This window comes from Lithobates pipiens, unplaced genomic scaffold (assembly GCF_037356315.1).
Source record: "Lithobates pipiens isolate NorthernLeopardFrog02 unplaced genomic scaffold, aLitPip1_a1.2 Scaffold_3, whole genome shotgun sequence".
Classification (NCBI taxonomy): domain Eukaryota; kingdom Metazoa; phylum Chordata; class Amphibia; order Anura; family Ranidae; genus Lithobates; species Lithobates pipiens.
In genome coordinates this window covers 261,436,425-261,453,007 of record NW_027507790.1, presented here as the reverse complement: position 1 = coordinate 261,453,007, position 16,583 = coordinate 261,436,425, and positions in this window count along the sequence as shown.

The window sequence follows — 16,583 nt, the reverse complement described above, 5'->3', positions numbered from 1 at the left end:
CAGTATTGAGTTTATGTGTGAGAGCCTGATAGGATAGGAGTTGATCGTTTTCAAAAAAGTGTTTGGACAGGACTGAGGGGTGAGGCCAGAATCCGGTTAAAAATGAGGAATTCATGCCCGGGGGGAAATCAGGATTGAATTTAACAGGTGTCAAAGGACCACAAGGCGTGGAAATATGGTGGTGAGTGCATGCATGGTGAAAAGCTGCAATTGTTGGAGCAATTATCGGATGGTCTAAAGAGTCCCAAATTTATGCCGCGTACACAGGACAATCTTTCCGACGGACTTTCTGAATGAACGGACTTGGCCACACACAATCACACCAATGGAATTTGAACGCGATGACGTACGACTGGACTAGAATAAGGAAGTTCATAGCCAGTAGCCAATAGCTGCCCTAGCATTGGCTTTCGTCCGTCGGACTAGCATACAGACGAGCGGATTACTCCATAGGAACTGGGTCCTGCAGAGTTCCGGTGGAAAATTTTGAAACATGTTTTATTTCTAAAGTCCATCAGATTTTTGGACAGCAAAGGTCCGATGGAGCCCACACACGATCGAATTGTCCGATGGATTCGTTCCGTCAGACCTTTGCTGACGAAAAGTCCAGTCGTGTGTACGCGACATTACAAATAGCTAAAAAGGTCAATGGTGTCTTGCTGCTGGTTTTACAAAGTGGCATTGGTCTTGATACCATGCAGGCACCATCACATGGAAGGTCAAACAATCACAGCTCAAGGAACTCCTAGCAAACTTTGGAAGAACCTCTAAGGCAGTGTTTCTCAACTCCAGTCTTCAAGGCGCCCCAACAGGTCATGTTTTCATGCTTTCCCCGCCTTAGTAATTACCACAGCCAATTCGTCTGTGGGAAATCCTGAAAACATGACCTGTTAGCCCTTGTACACACGGTCGGAGATTCCGACAACCAAATCCGATTTTGTCCGTCGGATTTTGTCCGGATTTTGGCCGAAACTGTTGCATACACACGGTCGGACAAAGTTGTCGGAAAATCCGACGTGATGACGTAATTTCTTTATGACGGGACTACGTTCAGGCTAGTAGCCAATAGCTTTGGTGTAGGAATTTGATCTGAGCATGCGTGGCACTTTGTCCGATCGGAATTCTGTACACATGATCGGAGTATGTCCGATCGGAACATTTTGTCAGAAAATTTTACCAAAACCACACACAGTCGGAATATTCGACAAAACGGTCCGATCGGACACATTCCAAAGGAATCTCCGACCGTGTGTACAAGGGCTTAGGGTGCCTTGAGGACTGGAGTTGGGAAACACTGCTCTAAGGTTCCACAAACTCCTGGTTGAGAATGGCTGGTCTAAAGTAGTAAACATTTCAGATTATGTAAACCCAATCAGTAAAATCACATATAATTTACACGTTAACTTTCAAAAGTCATTTTTTTTTATATTTTTAAATTGACAAATTTGAATAAAATAGTAGCTGGTGATTGTGTCATTAAAGTTATTGTAAAGGCTTGGCTTAAACAAAACAAAAATAACAAACATGTTAGACTAGGTTTTGTACAGAGCAGCCCTGATCCAAATCATTTCTTAGTACAGGTTAAATTTAAAAACAATTTGTCGGTACAAATTATATTTAAAAATCATTTCTCAGTATAGGCTGCCTTTAAAAATAATTTCTCAGAACAGGTTATCTTTAAAAATAATTTCTCAGAACAGGTTATCTTTAAAAATAATTTCTCAGAATAGGTTATCTTTAAAAATAATTTCTCAGTGCAGTTTATCTTTAAAAATAATTTCTCAGTGCAGGTTATCTTCATAAATTATTTTTCAGCACAGTGCAGGTTACCATTAAAAATAAATAGATGATTTGAGAATAGCAGGTCTTATTTTTTATTTTTATTTTTTTAACACCTAGTGCCAAGGTAGCTGCTTTTGGCCAAAAGCAATGTACCTGGTATACAGTAACAACTGCACACTGCTGAGGAAGAGAGAATGCCACTTTTTACACACACAGGAAGGCTTTACGTGGTGCAAGAAAAATATTCTGTTGAAAGTATTCAAATATTTTTATTATGATAGCTTCATTAATATAGGGTTTAATGTACTATTAAAATGTCCTTGCATTTTCTTCTCCCTGAGACCCTAAGACCTCGTGTTCCATCTACTCATTGCAAGGTGAGTCCTTGGCTTACCACCGCTGTGGAACACCCTTGATTTAAAAATTGTCTGCATTTAAAGGAGCTGGTCATGGTCTCCAACCCTTATATATAGTCTCCTGGTCCTCAGGGTCGGAGGTGTGGGCACATTTCTCTCAATCAACATCACCTACGACATCGCCCCAGGTTACATCAGCTCAGATGACCAATATTTCTGTTAAAACTCTTTTAACCACGCTCAATGACATCTACTGAACCCCTGAAGAAGCTGTAACTGCGAAATGTGTTGGGTCAACTATTACTCTCCCTCTTAATAAATGTCAATGATACCTTGCGCCACTTCAAAATACATTTAATGGGGTTGTAAAGTTTTTTTTTGTTTTTTTTTTAAATAACAAACATGTTATACTTACCTGCTCTTCTGGGGTCCCTCGGCGGCTGTCTCTGCTCCCTCCCGCAAGTACTTCTCACGTTCATGCGAGCTCCCTCGCATGATGAGAAGCGCTTGCGGGCTCGCTCCCGTGATACAGCCGGCGGTTATAGCCGCTCGCTGTATCACTCGGCCCTACCCCCGGCGCTCTGCGTCATTGGATGCGATTGACAGCAGCGCGAGCCAATGGCTGCGCTGCTTTCAATCCATCCACTCCAGCCAATCAGCGGCCAGGCTGAGCGGCGAAGAGGACGTCGGGGGCGAGCTCTGGACTTTCTAGGATGCATTAAGGTGAAAAAATATTTACCTTTACAAACCCTTTAAGTATGTGTTTTGAATTACATTTTAAAGTAGTTGAAAGCTGCTCCCCAATTGTGTATGTAGCACTAACTCCTGAAGGAGCTGCTAGTTTGATTGGGCTTACCGTTACCTTCTTCACCTCGATTTGCATGTCTAGGGGTTTCCCATGGTAGATGGCCCAGAAACTGGAGACTGACGACAGATCCGCTTAAAGGGATTTTTATTTGCAAAAATGTAGTTAACGAACAGTCTCTCAGTATAGGATCAGAGGGTTAGGAGAAAAGTCCAGGTACTCTTAGTGTCAAAGTCAATAATAAAGAACTTGCTTACTTTGACTAAATCCAGAGAATAGCCATTCGCAACTGGATGTTCACTCTAGTTGGATAGTCCTTCTATCACAAGGCCTAGCAGCCAACAGGGTGCTTAAAGCGGGAGTCCACCGGGACTCCGCGTTTTTTTTTTTTTTTAAAGCCAGCAGCTACAAATACTGCAGCTGCTGACTTTTAAAATAGTGACACTTACCTGTCCAGCGCGCCCGCGATGTCGGCACCCGAAGCCGATCTCTAGATCGACACTCGAGTGCTGCCGCCACCATCTTGGGTATGGGAATCAGGAAATGGAGCCTTTCGGCTTCATTTCCCGGTTCCCTACTGCGCATGCGCGAGCCGCGCTGCGCAATGAGGACGGTCCCCGCTGCCTCTGGGATCTGTGTGTTTCCCAGCAGGCAGCGGGGCACTTGCGGGAAGGGGCGGGCACTTGCGGAAAGGGGCGTAAGTTACGCCCCTTTCCGCAGAGAGCTATCCCGGAAGTGGGTGCAGTTACCTGGATTATCCAGGTAACTGCACCCCCTCCCCCCTGAAAGGTGTCGATTGTGCCACCGGAGGGGGGGAGGGTTCCGATGAGCGGAAGGTCCACTTTAGGGTGGACCTCCGCTTTAAATCAGGAACAAGTCTCTGCTACAGACTTTGTTGTAGAACATGAGCAAGGAAACTTGAATACTTGTGTGAACACGTGTGGTACCAGTATCTTTCAGCCGGTTCGGCGATACCTCACGAAATTGGATTCACTTAGGTCCCTCAGCCTCACCAGGCTCTTGCTAAGAAGCCAGCCCGTGCGTGACCTTCTTCTGAAGAGTCCTCTCCTGGATAGCTACGAAGTTGCTGGGCTTCTCCACAACCGGAGACGGCACTGGACCACCTCTGAATCCTTTCCTTAGTTTCCTTGCCTCGGGCTAGCCAGCCCCGAGACATAAAGTCGGGTGGATCCGCACCCCAGACCATAGCCTTCCTGGGGGCTGGTCAGGGGGACCAAGACCATGGAGTCAGAGCATCCTTCTGGACCGGAACCCCGAACCACGTGACATCCGCATCTTAAGTACCCTATCCCAGAAAGCACAGCAAGAATGACACTCCCCCTGGGCTGGCTCAGAGAGAAAGTAACCTTAAAGCACCCAACCAGACTGTGTTTCCATGCCTGTCAGAAGAGACAGCGCCCCCTATGGCCAGGCTGAACACCCTGTAGTCCAGTCAGACTGATGCGAAGGTCAAAATTTGGAATAATTATACCCAAACCAAACTACAGTTCAGGTGTAACATTCAATTTCAAAAACATAGCACGTGCTCTTCAGGAGCCGACGCTACATGTAGGAATACACCTATAGTGAAAATTGTATGTGCATAAGGGGGCGCTAAGTAACAACCTCTGATAATATCAGGGCTTTTTTTCAGAAGGAACGTGGGTTAACGCAGTTCCGGCACCTCCCCACTGAATGTATGTAATGGCAAGGAGTGCTGGGTTGTGCTACAGTGTCTATTGATGCTGGCTGCTGATGGATCTATTGTTGCTGGAGGGGATCTATTTCTGCAGGAGGGTTGATTGCTGCTGGGGAGGCCTATTGTTGCTAGTGGGGGATCTATTGTTGCTGGGGTGGGTCTTATGATGCTGGGGGGTCAGTTGTCACTGGGAGGGATCTACTGTTGAGTGAGCAGTCTATAATAGCTGGCTGCTAAAGGGTCTGTTGTTGCTGGGTGGTATTTTGTTGTAGGTGGTCCATTGTTGCAGGGGGGGGGGGGGTCTATTGTTGCTGGTGGGTCTATTGTTGTTGGTTGTGGGGGTCTATTTTACTGCTTTTCTTGTTATCAATAACACATTCCATACAAATTACTTAGTACCACAAATGTTACTTGGTTTTGTATTCTCTAAGCCCTTGTACACACGGTCGGACATTCCAACAACAAAATCCGTCAGATTTTGTCCGTCAAATTTTGTCCAAAACTGGTGTTGCATACACACGGTCGGACAAAGTTATCGGAAAATCCGATCGTTTGGAACGTGATGACGTTATTTCGTTACGACGGGACTACGTTCAGGCTAGTAGCCAATAGCTTTGGTCTAGGAATTTGATCTGAGCATGCGTGGCACTTTGTCCGATCGGAATTCTTTATACACGATCAGACAAAGTCCGATCGGATCATGTTGTCGGAAAGTTTTATAGCCCAGCTCTAAAACTTTGTCGGTCGGATATTCCGACGGAAACAGTCTGATAGAGCCCACACACAGTCGGATTATCCGACAACACGGTCCGATTGGATATTTTTCGTCAGAATGTCCGACCGTGTGTACAAGGGCTAAAAGGGGCAGTGCTGGGAGGTGGGTGGGGGGTGGAACCAAGGACTGGTGCTCAGAGGTAGGTAGGTGCAAAGACAATGGGTAACTCCCAAAAGGGGGAGTTCCTGCCCCTTTTCTCTGAGAAAAAAAACCCTGGATAATATGATATAACCAGATATCAATATAGTGCAAATTTATAAGCTATAAAGGAAGTGAAATATATAAAAATACAAATTTCATCAAACTGTGAGACAAAATAAAAAAAATCTATATATAAATTGCAAACTACTAGATTCCAGTCATTTAAGAATGCCAGTAAATGAAAGCCCTTTTTAAATGCAGTTCATAAAATCTTCTGAATCAATGGGATTAATCTTCAATAAGGTGTGTTGTTGAAAAACCATCACCAATTTAATGTTGGTTCACCCGATAGTGCTCAATTAGATGTACACTCACCAGAGAACCATGACCTCTTTAACTAAAGGGTTTGTAAATTTCCTTTAAGTTCTCCTGGCTCCTTTCTGGGATTCTAGATAACTCTCCTCCTCTCCACCATGGCACAGCATAATAAAAGAAGGGAAACCTATATAGTGTAATAGTTTTAATAGATCATAAGTACAAAATAGCTAAAAACTGCTTACATTGTGGAGTGCCATGCATGGCACTAGGAAAACCCGCATGGAATGTTTGCTGGAGAGGCCACCGCTCTGCTCAAGCTCTAGAGCCGCCCTGCATTCCACTGGCTGATGAGTAGAAACCAGAAGCCTGGGACACGGAAGTGACGTGAGGTAGAGGATTGGTGCTGAGGGGTGGCATTTAAGCTGGGGGGATTTTGGGGATGGGAGGGGGCAAATATTTGTGCTGAGCGGGGGGGGGGGGATTTATTGTCACGTACCTGGTGGTAGAGCCTGATATGCAGAGGACGGCCTCTCTTACACCTCTGACTCGAGACCCCTGATAAAGCAGACAGGAGGTGCAGGAGTGCAGAGTCGCACAAGTTCCTGGCAGGATCGCTGGCAGCAGAGCTGGACTGGAACTCCTAGTGGGGTTGTGGAGGAACACTGACACAATGAAAATCCAGGAACAGCAGTAAGCAGGAAGCTGCAACAGAATGGTACTGGAACACCATGGGCTGAGGAGCAGATGCAGCTGCTGGAGTGATGGATGCTTTCAAGGGCTGGAGAGAAGGTAGGTAAAGGCAGGCCGGGTCATACACAGGTGGACAAGTCAGGAACTAATGCAGAGACTGGAGCGGAATCAGGGTACAGGCTGGATCGGCAATGGGCTTTCAGCAAAGTAGCAGAAGGAGCAGGTAGGTACAGAGTAAAGTACAAGCCAGGGTCGGATGCAGGGAGAAGGCAGGAACATCAGGAAACAAGCCGCATCACAACAGGAGTGGATATCAGATACTGGTAAGGCAAGGGCACATGGGAACGCTGTAGAGCAGACAGTATTGAGTCTGGGTGCTGATCCAGTTTAAATAGCCTATTTTGGTGCCATGAACTGTCACAAGGTGCATGCACGCACCAGCACACAGGCGCACCTGGGGCATTCTCCTAACAGGAATTGGAGTTTCCACGCGTCTTCTGCAGCTACCATCTTGGTTGTTGGCATGCCCTTCCTGACATTTATGCTATGCTTAGAAGGTAAGCATGCGGATAGGTGCTCAGTGTTTTTGAAGGGGGAATCTTGCTGACACATAATGCTTATACATCTGGGGGGGGGGGGGGTCTAGATGAACTTGCCCCAGCACTGGGTGAGAGGCCTGGTACATTTCCTTAAGTTGTCCACACATTCATTTCATTCCACAACAGTAAAGTTTAAAGAACATTCAGATTCCCATTTGGACATCTTGTAGCATCATACTCAAAAAGACTTGAGACTGTAATTGGTGCCAAACGTGCTTCAACAAAGTATTGAGCAAAGTATGAGTATATTGAGCAAAGTATGAGTATTGAGCAAAGGCTCAACTTATGTATATGCGATTTTTTTTCATTTTTAATAAATTTGCAAAGCTTTCAGACAGACAAACACACTTTTTTCATGTTGTCATTATGGGGTATTGTTTGTAGAATTTTGAAGAAAATAATGAATTTACTACACTTTGGAATAAGGCTGTAACAAAATGTGGAAAAAGTTAAGCGCTGTGAATACTTGTCGGATACATTGTAACAATGTCATGATTGGAAAGATTGGGCAACTAAAGTGTTTAGGGGCTTCAAATCTGCAGTTGAGACTCCTTTGGGTCAAAGGGGGCCTGGAAGGAAATGTGGAGATATGGAGTCAGACTCAAACTTTACCCAAGGCACCTTTGGTTTGAAAATATGCCACTGAGCTAAGTGGTAGAGTCTGGATGCTAGGTAATAATGCCACAGATTTGATACTCCCAGACTTTCTTTGTATGTTGAAGTATATAACACTGTTTTATAAAATCGTGGGGGGATTCAGCCCTTGAAATGAGGTGACACATGATTTAGTGATCTTAAGGGGGCAGAGCCCTAAAGAGGTACAACAATTTAGGAAGGGTAGTCATCTTTACTGTTGTCATTTTTTAGGAATAAACATGTTTTGGAGTTTTGAAAGTGAAATATGGGACTTTGATGGTGCTTAACCACTTACAGACCGGACCATTTTGCTGGTCAAAGACCAGACCGGTTTTTGCGATTCGTCACCTCGTCGATTTAACTGACAATTGCGCGGTCGTGCGACGTGGCTCCCAAACAAATTTGATGTCCTTTTTTTCCCACAAATAGAGCTTTCTTTTGGTGGTATTTGATCACCCCTGCGGTTTTAATTTTTTGCGCTATAAACAAAAATAGAGCGACAATTTTGAAAAAAACGCATTATTTTTTACTTTTTGTCATAATAAATATTCCCCAAAAATATATAAAAAAACATTTTTCCCCTCAGTTTAGGACGATACGTATTCTTCTACCTATTTTTGGTAAAAAAATCGCAATAAGCGATTATTGATTGGTTTGCGCAAAAGTTATAGCGTTTACAAAATAGGGATAGTTTTATGGCAGTTTTATTAATAATTTTTTATTATTTTTTTTTTTACTAGTAATGGTGGTGATCAGTGATTTTTATTGTGACTGCGACATTGCAGCGGACACATCGGACATTCTTGACACATTTTTGGGACCATTGTCATTTATACAGTAATCACTGCTATATAAATGCCACTGATTCCTGTGTTAATGACACTGGCAGTGAAGGGGTTAACCAGTGGGTGGCAGTGTAGGGGTTAAGTGTTCCTAGGGGTGTGTTACTAACTGTGTGGGGGCTGGGCTTTTATTTAGTGAACACTGATCTCTGCTCCAATCACATGGAGCAGAGATCAGCGTCACTAGTTGCTAGGCAGAATGGGGAAATGCTGTTTATACGGCATTTCCCCCATTCAGCAGCCCCGTGAGACGGGGGTATGCGACCGGACTCACGGGGGTCCCGACCAGCATGCGAGCACGCTGCCACCGGCACGCTTGCGATGGCAGGGCGGCATTGAAGATTGGACGTACCTGTACTCCAATATGCCTGCCCGTGTCATTCTGCCGACGTACATCGGCGTGCGCCGGTCTGGAACTGGTTAAACATCTCAAGAATGAACAGACATGAAATTAAGAATAACAAGTTATTTTGTGTATTCAAAATGTTAAAAACAATTCCTATTGTAGCGGTCATAACCTGTTGCAGGGCGGCCTTGACTTAATGGGCTTACCGGTTACCTTCTCTTGGCCTGCTCTTCCACTTCTAGGGGTTCCCAGGGTTGATACCCAACGACTTGTACACTGAGACAGATGGAGTCCTTTCAAAAAGGTTTTATTTTGCAGTAGAACTCTGAATTAACACAGTCTCTTAGGGAACAGAGGGCACAGGTGAAGAACTCAGGCACCTAGAACTGTAGGTCTAGCAAAGACCATACCACACGGGTCTCTCGAACAACTCCGGAACCCCGAACACGTGACCCACACCCATTTAGGTACCCCTTCCCAGACTCCCCAGCGGGCCCTGGCACTCCCACTGATTGGCTCCGAGAAGGCCGGTACTCAAACACTCAACCAGGCTTGGTTCTAGCCTGTCATGTGCACCTCACCTCACCATCCACATGACCAGCAGAACTTCCAAACACAGCCTGGTCAGACTGGTGTTAAGGCCTACCTATATAATTAACCCTTTGAACCTTTACTGTTCTGAGGCCAAAAACTAAATTTACAGGCGTGTGACATTTGATCCCAAATGTCATCCGCTACACTCTGCTGGAACATTATAGATTTAGAATATACCAGGCACTCCCCGCTTTTTTTGTCCAACATACCCATCAGTAGACCATGAACTAGAGTTGTGTATTATACTTAAAAACATATAGACTCTTTACAGTGGAACTTTAAGAGCTGCAGAAACTTTACACATTTCACTACTTTTGCTTCTTCAGAAGTTTAATTGTGAACTGTATTTATATACTGCATATACTGTATATATGTATGTGTGTGTTCCTATACTTTGTTTGCATTCACAATTGCTGTAGCTCAGAACTGTTAAGTTCTGTTAATATAGCTCTCCGAATATATTAAATAATTTGTTAAATCAGTTATGCAAATGTACTATATTATGAAATTAGTGTACTGTAAGTACCCAAAATGTTCACAATATAAGTTCTGGTACAGTAGTAATCACACTAGGACAGGAATGGCTAAAATTTGGAGCCTTTTAGATGTACACATACTGTATACTGATGGGAGTGGAGAGCAGAGTGATCAATGTGTTGCTGCCTCCTTGACTGTCAAATCGTCAGGCTGAGACCCCCTACCCATTCACATATGTACTTTAAACCCCTTCCAAAGCCCCTTTTTATTTACTTTAGACAAGTAAAAGCCGCAAAACACTAGTACCTCTGAAGTAACCCTATTGAGTCCTAGACATGTGCAGAGTAAAATATTTCGTTTCGGAATTTCGTTTTCGTCTGAAAACTTAATTTATTTAGTTACTCCCGAAATTCGTTTTTATTTATTTCGTTTTTCGTTCAAAAATTGCATTCGTCCGAAAATCCACATGAATCACGGTCGAATCTGTCTTTGAAGGCTTATGGTGTCTGTCGAATGTATAAAGAAGATTCGACGGAGCTAGTATATAGCATACTTTAGAACCCTATTAAAGTCTATGGGACTCCAACGTTCAAAATCTAAAGTGCTCATTTTAAAGGCTAATTTGCAAGTTACTGTCCTAAAAAGTGTTTGGGGACCTGGGTCCTGCCCCAGGGGACATGGATCAATGCAAAAAAAAGTTTTAAAAACGGCCGTTTTTTCGGGAGCAGTGATTTTAATAATGATTAAAGTGAAACAATAAAAGTGTAATATTCCTTTAAATTTCATAGGGGGGGTTGTCTATAGTATGCCTGTGAAGGGGTGCATGTTTCCCGTGCTTAGAACTGTCCCTGCACAAAGTGTCATTTATGCAGGAAAAAAAGTCCTTTAAAATCACTCGCAGCTATTATGAATTGTCGGCTCCCGTAATACAGAGAACACTCATTGAAAGTCATTGATAAAAAATAAATAAAATAAAATTAAAAAAAAAGCGTGGGGGTCCCCCAAATTCAATTACCAGGCCCTTCAGGTCTGGTATGGATATTAAGGGGAACCCTGCCTCAAATTTAAGAAAAAATTTGACGTGGGGTTCCCCCTAAATATCCATAACCAGACCCTTCAGGTTTGGTATGGATATTAAGGGGAACCCCGCGTCAAATTTAAAAAAAAATTGACGTGGGGTTCCCCCTAAAAATCCATACCAGACCCTTTATCCGAGCACGCAACCTGGCAGGCCGCAGGAAAAGAGGGGGGGACGAGAGAGCGCCCCCCCCTCCCTCCTGAACCGTACCAGGCCACATGCCCTCAACATTGGGAGGATGCTTTGGGGGTCTGTGACCCCTCAAAGCACCTTGTCCCCATGTTGATGAGGACAAGGGCCTCATCCCCACAACCCTGGCCGGTGGTTGTGGAGGTCTGCGGGCGGGGGGCTTATCAGAATCTGGAAGCCCCCTTTAACAAGGGGACCCCCAGATCCCGCCCCCCCCTGTTTGAAATGGTAAGGGGGTACAAAAGTACCCCTACCATTTCACAAAGAAAGTGTAAAAAATGGTTAAATAAAACAAACACACTTTTGAAAAATTCCTTTATTAAAAATAAAAAAATAAAAAAAAGATTCCAGCGGCGGTAATCCACTCTTGCTATCCAGCGACGGACGATCATCTCTCCAGCGATGTCTCATCTCATCCAGCGCAGCGATCCATTCTTCTTCTGTCTCCGTGGAGGAGACACTGCAAGGATTCCGGCGGCTGACGTTTCTTATATACGGAGGGCGGGGCCACCCGTCACCTGACCCCGCCCCCCTCTGACGCAAGGGGAAACCCGGGGTTCCCTGTGACGTATAGGTGACCCCGCCCCCCTCTGATGTAACGGAAACCTGCCTGTGTTACATCAGAGGGGTGCGGGGTCACCCATACGTCACAGGGAACCCCGGGTTTCCCCTTGCGTCAGAGGGGGCGGGGTCAGGTGACGGGTGGCCCCGCCCTCCGTATATAAGAAACGTCAGCCGCCGGAATGCCTGCAGTGTCTCCTACACGGAGACAGAAGGATGGATTCGCTGCGCTGGATGAGATGAGCCATCGCTGGAGAGATGACCGTCCGTCGCTGGATAGCAAGAGTGGATTACCGCCGCTGGAATCTTTTTTTTTATTTTTTTATTTTTAATAAAGGAATTTTTCAAAAGTTTGTTTGTTTTATTTAACCATTTTTTACACTTTCTTTGTGAAATGGTAGGGGTACTTTTGTACCCCCTTACCATTTCAAACAGGGGGGGGGGGCGGGATCTGGGGGTCCCCTTGTTAAAGGGGGCTTCCAGATTCTGATAAGCCCCCCGCCCGCAGACCTCCACAACCACCGGCCAGGGTTGTGGGGATGAGGCCCTTGTCTCATCAACATGGGGACAAGGTGCTTTGAGGGGTCACAGACCCCCAAAGCATCCTCCCAATGTTGAGGGCATGTGGCCTGGTACGGTTCAGGAGGGAGGGGGGGCCGCTCTCTCGTCCCCCCCTCTTTTCCTGCGGCCTGCCAGGTTGCGTGCTCGGATAAAGGGTCTGGTATGGATTTTTAGGGGGAACCCCACGTCAATTTTTTTTTAAATTTGACGCGGGGTTCCCCTTAATATCCATACCAGACCTGAAGGGTCTGGTTATGGATATTTAAGGGGAACCCCACGTCAAATTTTTTCTTAAATTTGAGGCAGGGTTCCCCTTAATATCCATACCAGACCTGAAGGGCCTGGTAATTGAATTTGGGGGACCCCCACGCTTTTTTTTTAAAATTTATTTATTTATTTTTTTATCAATGACTTTCAATGAGTGTTCTCTGTATTACGGAGCTGACAATTCATTATAGCTGCGAGTGATTTTAAAGGACTTTTTTTCCTGCATAAATGACACTTTGTGCAGGGACAATTCTAAGCACGGGAAACATGCGCCCCTTCACAGGCATACTATAGACAACCCCCCCCCCCCCTACGAAATTTAAAGGAATATTACACTTTTATTGTTTCACTTTAATCATTATTAAAATTACTGCTCCCGAAAAAACGGCCGTTTTTAAAACTTTTTTTTGCATTGATCCATGTCCCCTGGGGCAGGACCCGGGTCCCCAAACACTTTTTAGGACAGTATCTTGCAGAATCTTTTCTCTCTGTCAAATCTTTTTTCTCTGTCGAATATTTTCTCTATATAATCTTGGACTAATAGAGGTAAGGTTAGGCACATTCGAACACAGGTTCTATAGACACAGATTGTTGTCAGAGTCATGTCGAATCTCCTATTCTATATCGAACTGTTGTAACAATGAAAACGAAAATAAAGCATTTATTTATGTCGGATCTTTCGTTTTTCGGATTTTGTGCTTTCGTTATCGTTTGTCAAAACGAAAAGGAAAATAGCTGAAATTCGGACGAAAATGCATTCGGACGAAAACGAATGCACATGTCTATTGAGTCCATAATTGTCCAAATTAGTATGGGGTGGATGGTGGATCTGTATACCCAGGGCTGCCACCAGAAGAGACCAGAAGCCAAAATCCCAGTAAAGCTGATAAAACAAGGAGAGGGGAACTTTGAGTATGGAAATTAAACACTTTAATAGTAAAAACAATAGTAACACACATGAGAGAAAATAATGAAGAGCACATCTGTAGGCTGGAAAGCATCCAGGAGAAAGATGGATGACCAAGAAACGTTTGTTCCACTTATTGTTGGTTCTGCAGAAGATGTGGCAAGCACATCAGCTATTCCAAAAGGGGGGGGGGGGTGAGGATCAGCAGCTTTGAGAGCTAAAGACTTTGACAGCTCACCTCCCCCACCCCCTCCTCTTGGAATATCTGATGTGCTTGCCACATCTCCTGCAGAACCAGGGATAAGTGGAACAACTGTTTCTTGGTCATCCATCTTGCTCTTGTACGCTTTCCATCCAGCCTACAGATGTGCTCTTCATTACTTCCTCCCATGTGAGTTACTATTGTTTTCACAGTTAAAGTGTTTAATTTCGACACATTTAGAGATGCCCCTCTCCATGTTTTCTCACCTTTTTTATTTACTGGAGTCCCTCTTCATGCAACTCTTTCTGATGCCTTGCTTAGGAGAAGACCAGTAATCCATCACTGCCCAGCACAACTGTAGTCCAGGCCCACAGTCATCTTATCGTGTTTCTACCCCTCATCATGATGTCATCACCTCACCACTGAAGTCTTCAGTAGACATGAAGAAAAATGTGGTTTTGTTTAATTTAGATTTTGTTAATCTAGTTATTTTGTTTAGTTAAATTCAGTTGATTCGTTCAATTCGTATTTGGAGTTCGTATTCGGAATTCGTTTTATGTCTTCTTCTGAATTTTCTTCAAGTTTACAGATTTTTTTCAATTCAAAACATTTGAATCGATACATTTTGAATCGGTCAAAGCTAAAATGTTCTATTTTTTTCTATTCAAATGATTACAATAACTCTTTAATTAACCTTTGGCTTAACAAAAACAGATTTTTTTTTCAAATGGTACTAATAACACACACAGTCTTTGATTTCAAAAATATGTGTACAGTTCGAATTCAAATGGAATTCTATGTAAAATTTGATTCAAATTTAAGTTTGAGTTTTGAAAATTCTGGCAAATTTTGTTTTGTTATTTGGAGCATTAGGTAAACTTCCCACCAATGGACAGCCAATGGGAGGTGTTCACATCATCAGTGACATGGGGTCTCTGCTTCCCAAAACTGGCTTATCATAATTACATTAAAATGTAAGTAAAGACAATACAGTTTGGAAGAGTTACATCCTCTGTCAAGTTAAAAAATCCAGGATAACATTTCAGGAGCACAATTCAGAGAGGCTTAGAAGACACACATCTCTTTTTTTATGCCCTAGGGCCCATTTTCATTGAGATATAAAGCAAGGGGAAATCCAAAAATTTGAGTCACCATAGCAAGACCTAAGGGAAATTCTCTATTGGGGACTCTTGTTCCTGTGCCATCTCTAAGAGATTATATTCATGTGTAGATATTTCTCCTCATTTCTTGCTCTGCCTCTATGATAGGGAGTTAGGGAAAATCTCCTACACTTAGGAGTATATATATATATATATACAGGCTGTGCATGTCTCAAGCATCTGTTTAGGCAGGGTGGTGCGGCCGTGTTGCTAGGACATGGCACGAACCCGATCTCTGTAAAGAGTCACATTGGCGGCTCTTTAACTATGTGATTGGTTGTGTCCAATCACAGCCGGGCACATGTAAACAAGGGAGTCCCATTAATCAGCGCTCCTCGTCTCACACTGATAGAGTGTGTGGTGAGGGGAGCCAATCAGCAGCATCTCCACACAGGGGGACATTTAGGAATGTAATGAGAGCACTGATCATCAGTGCCCTGATTACAATATAGTAAAACAGTGTCACCATACAGTGCCCACCAATGTCAGCAATCAGTGGCCCCCAGTGGCAGCAATAAGTGCCCACAAGTGCCACCAATCAGTGCCCATTAGCAATGCAAGTCAGTGCTGGCAATCAGTGGTGCCCATCAATGTCCATCATTGCTATTGATCAATGCCCAACATTGTCGCCCATCAGTGCCACCTATCCATGCCGCCTATCTGTGCCGCCTATCAGTGCCCACCAGTGATGCCTATCAGTGCCCACCCGTGCCACCTTTCAATGCCCACCAGTGATGCCTATTAGTGCCCATTAGTGACACCTAACAGTGCCTATCAGTGTCACCTATCAGTGCTCATCTGTGCCACATATCAGTGCCGGCATGTTAGTGCCTCCTCATCAGTGCCCATAAGTGCCACCTCATCAGAGCCTGGTAGACAAGAGGTTAATTGTCTCTAAAAAAATCCTCACAATTTCTCTGAAATGTTTAACTCCTATGATTGTCAGTTTCATCCAATGGCCATAATTCAGTATTTTCCAGATTTAAAGGTGAACTCCAGAAAACAAAAAAAGTCTTACAAGGGTTAACTGTTAGTCTAAGGGATCCAATACAGTAGTTTTACTTACCTGATCCTCCACTCCTGCAGACATCCCCAAAATGCTAGAGCAGTATCCTGTAGTATCCACATATTACGGGTATTATGTGAGATGGTCATGGGAATGATTGAGACATTTGCACAGCAAATTTTGTGGGCTCCTTAAAGTATAGAGGTACGAGGCAAGCCTACACTAACACACATATAAAGCAATCCTGTATGATTAGCCCTCTTTAACAATCCTTGTTTTTTTTTTATAAAGCGTTGCAATTTTTTTTATCATTTACGGTATTTTTGGTGGAACACAATAACATGCTAGGGTTTCTACTTTTCACAGATGTGGGTGGTCTCTACTTCTATGTCACCTTCCAAATAATATTACACATCCAAATTATAAATCATTATGAGTCCATATAAGCAGGTCTCATAGTTTCTTAACCCCCGATGAAGGGTGCAATGTGCAGCCTCCAAAACTTGGCGGATGTTGCACCCAATATATGATCGGATTACAGTTTTTGTCTGGACTCTAATAATTCAGTGTGTCACTTCTATGTTTAGATTTA